Here is a 10381-nt window from a genome sequence, read left to right as displayed (position 1 = left end):
TGATGGGACATGGAGAAACTGGTGACTTCTCACAGAAGTATATGTTACTGGGTGTGGTGGTTTGAATATGCTTGGCCCAGGGAGTGGCACTATTTGGAGGTATGGCCTTGTTGGAGTAAGTATGTCACTGTGCAGGGCTTTGAAGCTCTGCCCAGTGCAGAAGAGCCAGTGCCATGCACACTTTGCAGGACAGCAGTTTATGAGGCAAAAGCTTCATGGAAGCCAGTCTCCTGCTCCTGCATCGTCTCCTTGGCATCCCCTAACTCAGAGGTAGTTCAGATATGTCCTTGAGAACTCGAGTGCTAGGTGCCCACCAAGATATGATTTATTAATAGCTAGACAAGATTGGACATTGCTCTCTGACCTTTACCAATGTTCCAACATCTTAGCCAAACCCTGGCTTGGAATTTCGTAAAGAATGTTACCCATCCAGACTAATTGCCTTCAACATTGTGGGTAGGGCCTTGAAGCTTACAGAATGGGAGATTATTCCCAGGGCAAAGTCAAGTAGAGTCCTCATTCTCAGTGGTGTACTGCAGCTGAATCACTCCTAGGAATTAGCAAGAAAGAGACATGTCTCTACTAGCCCAGATTAGCATAGTGGGCATTTTACTAAGGATGGGCGGGACCTAGAGCTGAGTGTGTGTGTGAGACAGTGTGCAGCAGTCAGCATTCTAGATTCAAGATTCGAGCCTCTACCCTCCTGGCTGGCACACCCTCAGCCCCCCAGGGCTCCAGCTGGGCCCATGCAGGCCCAAGCATGCTCGGAGCCTGGGGATGCTGCACCAGTCCAGAGGATATGGCTGCTGTTTTAGACCCAGTGTGCTTCAGGTGACCTCAGATGTACCTCGACTACTGAGCTGCCAGATTTTTCATTTCTCTTTTGCAATGACTGTAAAAGTCTGATGCCATTTTTGAGAAATACATTCAGATCCCACACTTCCTTGTGTCAATTCTATTCATCACGTGCCGAATCCCTTGCCCACTTGGCCAGAACTTTTATCACCCCACGGAATAAGGGGTCCCCACAGAAACCCAGTCCGTGGCAAACCAGTCTTCTGCTGCTTACTTTTGGAACAAGATGTAGAACTCTCAGCTCCTCCAGCGCCATGCCTGCCTACATGCTGCCATGCTTCTTGCCATGGTAATAATGGATTCAACCTCTGACTTAATGTTTTCCTTTATAAGAGTTGCCTTGGCCATGGTGTCCCTTCACAGCAATGAAAACCTTAACTAAGACACTGGGTCACTATCTACAATGTCCTGTGGAGATGAAGCCAAATACTTCACTGTGGACATTTTCAGGCCAGGGGAACAAAGTCACCCACTTATTCCTGATCCTTCCCTCCCAGTGGTGGCTACTGCTTCTGCCCATGTAGCTTTTGCCATAAGAACCCAGCCTGGCTTACTACCTGTTACGGTTATGGTTTATGCACATTGTTTGTATTTCAGTCCACTAAACTAAATTGTAACTGCCCAAACTAGAGCAGACAGAATGCTAATCAATTTTTGATTTGTTTTTCTACGTTTCAGGGTACATAGAGAAAACTTAGAAAATCCTTCTCTCTGCAGACTGGCTATGAACACCTGGGATTTCACTTAAATCATTGGTCATATAGTTAATCTTGTATATTCTGAAGATTTGCCTCATACTCCAAATATTTGCAACTCAAATACTCTGTTAACCAGGATCAATATCAATCTTGTTTGTTTTCTCTTTATTTGAGACAAGGTCTTATATAGCCTGGGCTGGCTGCAGACTTGCTGCATAGCCAAGGATGACGTTGAACCCCTGATCCTCCTGCCTCCACCTCCCAAGGGCTGAGAGTACAGGCAGACACTACCACTTCTGGCTCACTTTAATGAGTGGGTTTTCAGACTCTGAGGTTTTTCAAAAGAGTAAGAAGAAATCAATATCAGTAATACGTAAGCTAGGAAAACTTTAATTGAATTAGGAAGTTAACTCTTGTATTGATTGCCCAGAATTTCAGACTAAAGGAAAACAGGCTTAGGAGGAGGACAGTGAAGAAGAAGAAGAGCTTTGTTAAAGCCCTAGATCTCAGCCCCAAATGATGAATTATATTCTATTCTACTTTAGATGAATTCTTTCCAAATGAAGATACTTTATATGTCCTTACATTTTTTTTTTTAGATTGTTTTAAACAGTTTCACTTGTGAGGTACCAAATAAGTAGAGGATGTATCAGGAATACACCAGAGGAAACCGGTGGAAAGAGGTTCTTGCTGGCCTCACCCAAAGCTTCCCTCCTCAGAGCATTGGCAGTCAGTGAGGGCCAGGAGCCTGTTAAAAATGCAGACACACAGCTCTCAGTTCCAAAGAATCACACAACCAAGAGATTTTCATCCAGTAAGTCTGGCAGGTACTTCTTACAGTGAATCCTTGTAGCACTGTAAGATAAAATGGAAGCCAGGGAAAATACTTAAAGACCTTTCAGTTCTAGCTATACTGTAAGTTGAACTGAAACCTTTTTCCTTGTCTTCTTTTTGATGGTGGTGGTGGATGTGGATGTGGAAGCCAGGGGTTAACATCATTGCTTTTTCTGTATTAATCTCCATGTTGTGATGATGCTGATGATGGGAATGGAGAAGGTAATAGTGATGGGACAAGTTCGCTCATTTGCCCACACTGTCTGACCAGCAAGGATCTATGATAAGGGGGATTCATCAGAACCATGATCCATGAATTAGCACTCCCTCAAACCATGAAATAATAGAGCAATGTGAGAGAGGCTGTACCTTAGCTACAAAGCAACTTATTAGCAAGGCAATTTATAGTGAAGAAAACTGAGGCTAGGGGACCACTTAAAGGTGAGGGAATGAAGTGCGGAGAAGTCAGGAGTGAGAACACTGACTCTTCTTGCCTCACAGTCTTGTTTAATAGTTTTCATGACCTCCCATCTGCTAGTTGGACCAATTCTTTGATTCGTGTATAGGAAGAGAGAGGTGTGATTTTTTTTTTCTTAGATTAGAAAGGGGGAATTTTCACCCAGCCTGTTTGTTCTCGGTCATCCAACGTCATATGTAACAAAGGCTGGGTGAGGATCACCTTGCACCTGAGAACACTTTTACTTCTTGAGAAAAAGAGAAAGCGAAGTAAGAGTTTTGAGAGAGTTGGGCAAAGTGATGGATATAGCTTTATGACCTTGCGGGCCACTTACAAGCTGAGTGTTTGTGCCTTTACTCTTCCAAGCAGGATGTTGGGTGTCCACCCGGCCATCAGCTGAGAGGAGCCTCTTCTGTTGCCCCTGCAGCAACGCTTCAAGCAACAACATTGACCGGCCAGCAGGCAGACTCCCAGCAGGCATGCTAGCCGGCGCCTGCCTCAGGCTCTGCCACAGCACTATAATTTCTCACCCCTTACCCCACCACTAAATTACAATTTAAATTCCATCATTCAAAACTGCCTGATCTCGGGCCAGATGCATATATCACAAAAAGGTATTAAAATCTGACCTTTTCTATCCCTAATAAGAAATGTCATGAGTCCATCACAGGATCATAACTCCCTCTTGAATTAGTGCTAAGAAAGATTGGAGTTTCGGTGGGGAATTCCGTGATTCCAGGCAAGTCGTGGGATTCTTCTGGCAACCACTTAAAAAATTCAGATTTCTAAAGTGGGGGTGGGGGTGGGGCTCTTAGTGTTTCAAAGCAAAAACAATAAGGAGCGTGTAAATAGCAGGATACTGCATGCAAAAAGCGGGAAATGACCGGATTGATGGATCTCTCAGAAGTCTGTCCTCAAATTACTGGAGAGTCAGAGAATTAATAACATTTCAGCTAAGGCCCTAAAACCCTAAATGGTTAGCCACTGGCTCTAGGTATGATTTACATCAAATGCCTTCTCAGCATAGACGCCGGGGAAGCTCTGCCAAGAATGCTGTGGGGTTCAGTGGATCACACCTTGTTTTTTGAATATTTATCATATTAGCTGAGAAAATAGCTACACCTTTGTCAATAGGCAAAGAAGTAGGCATCCTTTCCAACTTGGTATTCCCAGTGTTTTTATTCCACAGCTCGCTGTAAAGCATCGTTCTGCCCTCAGGTGGCCAGCTCTGCCTTCAAAATAGAAAGATGCATGAGCTGTTTCTAATGATGGTTCAGATGAATAAGGAAGAAAATACCAGAAAGAGATCAGAAAAGGAAACATCCAGGGACAGCTGTGCCGAGTCATGGCAGATGGAGGGTTCTAATGGAGAACTGTAAGTCTAGAACCCACCTCCACCATTATACGCAGAAAGCTGAGCCACTGTCCGAAGAGAAGCTGGGAGAAAGCAGAATGGCTCTCTCAGCATTCATTTGTGTTTCTTTCTATTCAGTTCATAAATATTTACTGAGATCCAATTTTATACATATATTTGAGCTGTGCCTTAAACCTACAAGATTAGGCATATATCCCATTAGGAAATATAATCCTCCACTCCCAGACACAATAAGGGCCAATAAAACCATCGGGATAGGCATGCTTCTCAGCCTTCACCACGCCTGTAAATCACCAGAGAGCTTTTAAAATACCAATGTGAAGACATTGACCTCAGCCATTTTTATTTAATTAATCTGGAGTAAGACCAGGGCATGGTCCATTTTATTTGCAAAGACTCCTCAGGTGAGTCAACTGTGCAGCCAATACTGAGAACTGGGAACTGACATCCTTGAATTTTAGTACCAAAACTTCACATAAGTCCCTCCCCGCGATGCCCCATTTGCTATGACTCACAGACTGGGAAAGTTTCCCTACAGTGTAAAAAGAGAAACAATAATATAACATCAGCTTCAACATAGCTGCCACCCTTTGGGAATTCCACGAATCAGAAAGAAAACCAGAGGAATTCCATAGACACCACTCAGTGCTGTTGTGGAGACGGGGAAAGAGGACTCTTCTAAACCACTGAGGAGCTCACAGTGCGCACATGCCTCCTTTTAGATCTGGGCTTAAAAATGGAGCCAGGAATAACTGGTGGTCTCACCACTCTGATGGCTTCTGGGGGTACTTTTGTAAAGAAAGCACAAGATCCACTCAATTAGACAATGGCTTCCAAGGCTGCCAAGATGGCTCAGTGGGTAAAAGGCTTGCTACCAAGATGTATATATAACCTGTGAGTTCAGTCCCCAGGATCCACATGGTGGAAGAAGATTGACTCTTAAAGTTGTCATCTGACCTCCTCACTAGTGCCATAATGCTCATGCTCATAGGCATACGTACAAATACACATACATGCACATGTGCATGCATGCACATGCATACATATAGATGAAATAAGCAAACAAAATAAGTGATGTTTTTAATTTTTTAAAGATTTATTTATTATTATAAATGAGTACACTGTAGCTGTCTGTCTTCAGACCTCCAGAAGAGAGCATCAGATTTCATTATGGATGGTTGTGAGCCACCATGTGGTTGCTGGAATTTGAATTCATGACCTTCGGAAGAGTAGTTAGTGCTCTTATCCACTGAGCCATCTCACCAACCCAATTTTTTTGATATTATAACTACATTAGTTTCTCATTCCCTTTTCTCCCTCCAAACTCTCCCATGTAAAACCTCCCCCTTGCTCTCTTTCAAATTCATGACCTCTTTTTTCTTTCATTGTTGATATGTGTGCATATTGATATTTATTATATATAAAATATCTCAATATATTTATCATATATAAATATCTACACACATTTATCTTTCTTATTTAATATATGAATATATTGTGTATAATATGTTAATATATTGTTATATAATAAATATTTATATAAATATAACCTGCTTATTCTGTTACTTGTATGTGTTTTTTCAGGAATTGCCATTTGGTATTGAATAGCTAATTGGTGCACTCTTCCCTCGGGAAGAGTATTTCTCCCACTCTCAATATTCCTGAGCTGCCTGTAGTTCTTTGTCTAGGACTGAGGCCTCTAGAGCTTTGCCCTTTCCATACTAACTCACACCTGAAGTGCCTCATATGAGAGAGCATGAGATGTCTGACTTTGGGACTAGGTTAAGTCACATGATATGGTCTTTTCTGGTTCCATCCATTACCTTCACATTTTCTGATTTAATGTTTCTTTACAGTTCAGTCATATTTCACAGTGTATATTTACCGCATTTTAATTATCTATCCCTCTGAGGAAAGACATTTATGTTGTATAAGAGTCACCCACATAGTCTTCATTTTGAAGGTTTGAAAGGATCATGGAGAAGCCATTGGTGAAGATGCAGTAAAGCTTCAGTATTGGAAGTCACAGAGAGAAGTTGAGGCTCAGCACCATGTGGCAGGGACTGAATCCTTGAAGAGAGGCCAGGGAGGCTACTGGTGAGAGTGCATCCCATTTGCAGCAGGAGGTCCTCGTACCATAGGACAACCTCCAAGAACAATAGCAGCCATCGAATGGAGGCAGCCGGAGCCTACCAGACAGGCTGTGTGTGCTATGTATGGTATAATCAGAGTTCAACTGCCTGGCCTGAGCCTTTTGGAGCCCCGAGGATCATGAGTAGATCCCAGTCATTGGACATGGAGTTATTTATACTGCTCGAGTTGTTTGGTTTGGTTTTGGGTTTATTCGAACTGTGATTGCCCTGGTTCCTGGAGTAAAAAGCATTTAGGTTTTCTTTTTTCTTTTCTTTTCTTTTCCAGGAGCCTATAACTGAGAGACCTTGAAACTTTAGAGAAACTGGAAATTTTACAGAAACTTTGAACTTTGAAAGCTATTTCAGATGTTTTTTAAAAGATTAAATTTTTGAAGTGTTTGAAGTTTTAAAGACTATGGGACTTTAAAGGTATCCTGTGTTCTCTATTGTAATATTAATATGATAAGCTTGGGAATGAACCAAAAACAAAGTTTCTAGATGAATAGTGATGTGTTTGCCTATCAAGTTGGTAAGGGCTCGATTGGGCTGGCTAGATACAAGCTAGGACCGTTTGGGAAGAGGGAATCCCAGTTAAGAAAATGTTCCCGGTTAATTAATGACTGGTGTGTGAGTGTCCAGTTCATTGTGGATAGCGCCACCTCTAGGCAGGTGGTCTGGGGTGTTGGATAAGAAGGGAGCAGGCCAGTAAGCAGTGTTTTCCCATGATTTATGCTTTAGTTCCTACCCCACTTCCTTCAAGAAGGGACTGTGATGTGGAAACGTAAAATAAGCCCTTTCTTCCCCAAGTTGTTTGTGGTCAAGGTATTTTATCCAAGCAGTTCAAATCTACGTAATACAGCTAGGTTCCATTTCCTAGGTAGTGTGAGTAGAGCAGCAACGAGTGTGTCTGGGCAAGTAAGTATCTGCAGAAGAGGATACTGAGTCCTTTAGGGATGTGATGAGGAGTGGGATAGCTGGGTCCTACTGTAGATTGAACTTTTTGAGGATTCTCCATTCCGGTTTGCAGAGCAGCTGCACAGGTCTGCAGTCTCACCAACAGTGAATGAACCAATAGGTTCCCCTTTTCCCCACACCCTCTCCAGATGTGCTGTTTTCAAACATTATTTTTAAAGAAGATGTCTTTCCAAGTGTGGACTTCAAAGTGTGCACCTTCCTGAGCTTACATGGGCTGGCTGGGAGCTAGTGGCGTCTAGCTAGCTGCTTCAAGATTAAGAATAACTATTCATAGCTATCACAGGACCTCCTACTCTTGAAATACTTTCAATGCACTGCTTCCTCTTGCGTTCTGTGAGGTACCTGGTCCACTGCCTAAAGCTCCCTAGCTCTCCTCCACACTTGTGCTCAGACAGTGGCCACCATCATTGAAAGCCTGTTTGATTGCTTGTTTCTTTGTGTGTTTGTTTCAGAGCAAAAGCAATGATGGATGGATAAACAACCACAAAGTTACATTTCATCATAAGATGTCTTTTGTGTTTCAGGTTGGACATCCAAGAGTGGCATATCCAGTTGTCCAGTTAATTCTTGCCATTCTCTGGAAGCTCAGCTAGAGCAGTCAACCACAGGGCATATGAAATTTCTCCATATAGCCAGACTCTGAGGGAAAAAGCCACAGTAGAAAGTAGAAGCTACCAGTCTCTGGCAAACACCACTTGTACCACATTCCTTTGAAACCTGCAGATACAGAGGCAGCCCTGATTCAAAGAGAGAGGACAGAGACTTTAACTAAAAAGGCAAATTTTGGAGAAAAAAAAGTGTGCGTAGGGCCATTTCAATTTATCCCCAACATCTTAATATGTGAATATGTCTTTCTTATTCTCTCATGACTTAATTCAAATATTTTTTAAAAATTACCCACAGTTCCCTGGCATCAACCTCACTACAGAGATCCCTTGCTTCATGTGACTGACTTAGGAATTTTTCTCAGCAATCAGGATAAACTTGCACTAAATATTTCTTTCCACCCAGTTTCCTTTGGGACTTAAAGAGCATGTGTGGAAAAGAGGTGAATAGGCAAGACATAGTTAGTTAGGTCAAGGCCACACACTTGTGAGGGTCAAACTCGTAGTCTGGGTTTTATAGCCTCTCCAGAATTTTACCATGAACTGTGACTGTTGGACATCTGCAGGTGTCAGCGCCACGGTCCGTAACGATCCAGTACCCAACAGTTTCTGCATTGCTAATGTTCATGGGACTCAGAAATCAATATCTAATCACACTTAGCCCGAGCCCAGGATTCTGTGCATTCGGCAGCAGACCATTTGGTTGCTAGGTATATAAGAGCTAGCTAGCATAAGAGGCAGAATGTTCGTCAGAATGAATCACATTAAAAATATTACGAGTATGGTGCAAATCACTGTCGCTGACATTTATCGAGCGCTCGCTCAATGAGAGACCCAGTCTGCCAAGAATTTTAACATGATGCAGAAGAAACAGAAAATATTGTTTCTGACCTCAGAAGCTAATGATATCCTCATCCCACATGTGCACATGTGTGGCAAGCACACACACACACACACACACACACACACACACACACACTGTGTAGTCCTTCAAAGGGAACACAACAGTGAGATGACTTGGGTTAGTTTACTTGTTTGTTTAAATTATTTTTGAAATCTTTCCATTAACATTAAAAACCTATCAAGGATGTCAGCTATACATGTTTTCCTGGTAGACAGATCTCCTGTGGTCTAGTTTCTTTCAATGAAAAAATGTATTTGAGGGATCAAATAGGCCTCATAAAAGTGCTTATAGACCACAAGTTGCCAGGTCCCTCGATCTCTAAATTGCTTAATTCACAAAGACTTTTCCACTAAACCCATGGCAATAAGGATATCCCCTTACCTTACCTATTTTCATAGGTGTGTCTCATGCCATCTGAGAAATAGATTTGCTAGCCACTTCCAAGGAGAGAACTATTCAAATATCCATGTGCACATAAGTCACCTGGGAACCATTCAAATGCAGGTCCAGGGACTGCAGGGTTGTTCATGCTACCAGCCTGTGTACCACACTCTGAATAGCAGATACACAAGTCACTGCAGGCAAAGTCTTACCTTTGACGGGAAGTTTCCAAAGACAGACAGAACAAAGGCCCCTGAGTGGCCTCTCTGGACCCCTCTCTTTCCCTCATTTAGGTACCAGAGAAAATACTCAAGTCTAGTTTTAAGAATAACTTTGGGAACATGACAATTGTCTGTGTGTCCAAGGTTTGAATCATCAGCCCCATTTATGAATACTTAGAAACAGAAAATACTGGAGACTGGTCTTACTGCCTGTAATCTATGTCTGCCTACTTCCAAATATCAAAGAGCCGCTTCAAGCTGATGGTCTGTTTGATAGCACAAAATGGATGTCTGTACTTGCATCTTGACCAGCACTCATTAAATCTCTAAATAAACTCCATGGAGGATCTTTTATTTTTGTTTTTATTTGATTTGGTTTTTGTTTGTTTTTGTTTTTGTTTTGTTTTGTTTTGTTTTTTTGGTTAGAAGCCAAAGAGTTTTTTCTCTTGAGTCTAAATTGTATTTGAGTTTGAATTTTCTAGGTCTTTACCCTATGTGCTGCTTAATCTTCACTACTTAATCTTCAACTTGCTTGCACTGAGAGGCTCACTAGGAACTGAAGAAAGCACACCTCTAGGCACTGATTAAACCCTGAGGGTTCTGGGCTTAATCCCTTAGTGGACTCCAAAACTGGAAAAACTATTTGGGGTAGGGGCGATGTGAGTGTGTACTGTGTATCCTGGCTGGATGAAGCGGGTCTGAAAGACACCTCTCCCTTCCCCTTACTCTCTGCTCCTGCTGTGAGCAAAGTTCTTTCTCTGCCACTTGGGCCCAGCACTTTAATATTTCCCTTGCCTGGAATCTACAGCCATTGTTCTGGCCCACCTTGGACTATGAAACATAAGCCAAAAGGAACCTTTCTTCCTTAGGTTGTTTCTGTAAGAATTGAGCAAATAGGGACACCTCATAAAAATACCAAGGAGCAAGGAATGTCCATTTAGCCT

Source organism: Mastomys coucha, unplaced genomic scaffold, assembly GCF_008632895.1.
Source record: "Mastomys coucha isolate ucsf_1 unplaced genomic scaffold, UCSF_Mcou_1 pScaffold20, whole genome shotgun sequence".
Lineage (NCBI taxonomy): Eukaryota > Metazoa > Chordata > Mammalia > Rodentia > Muridae > Mastomys > Mastomys coucha.
This window is presented reverse-complemented; position numbering follows the sequence as displayed.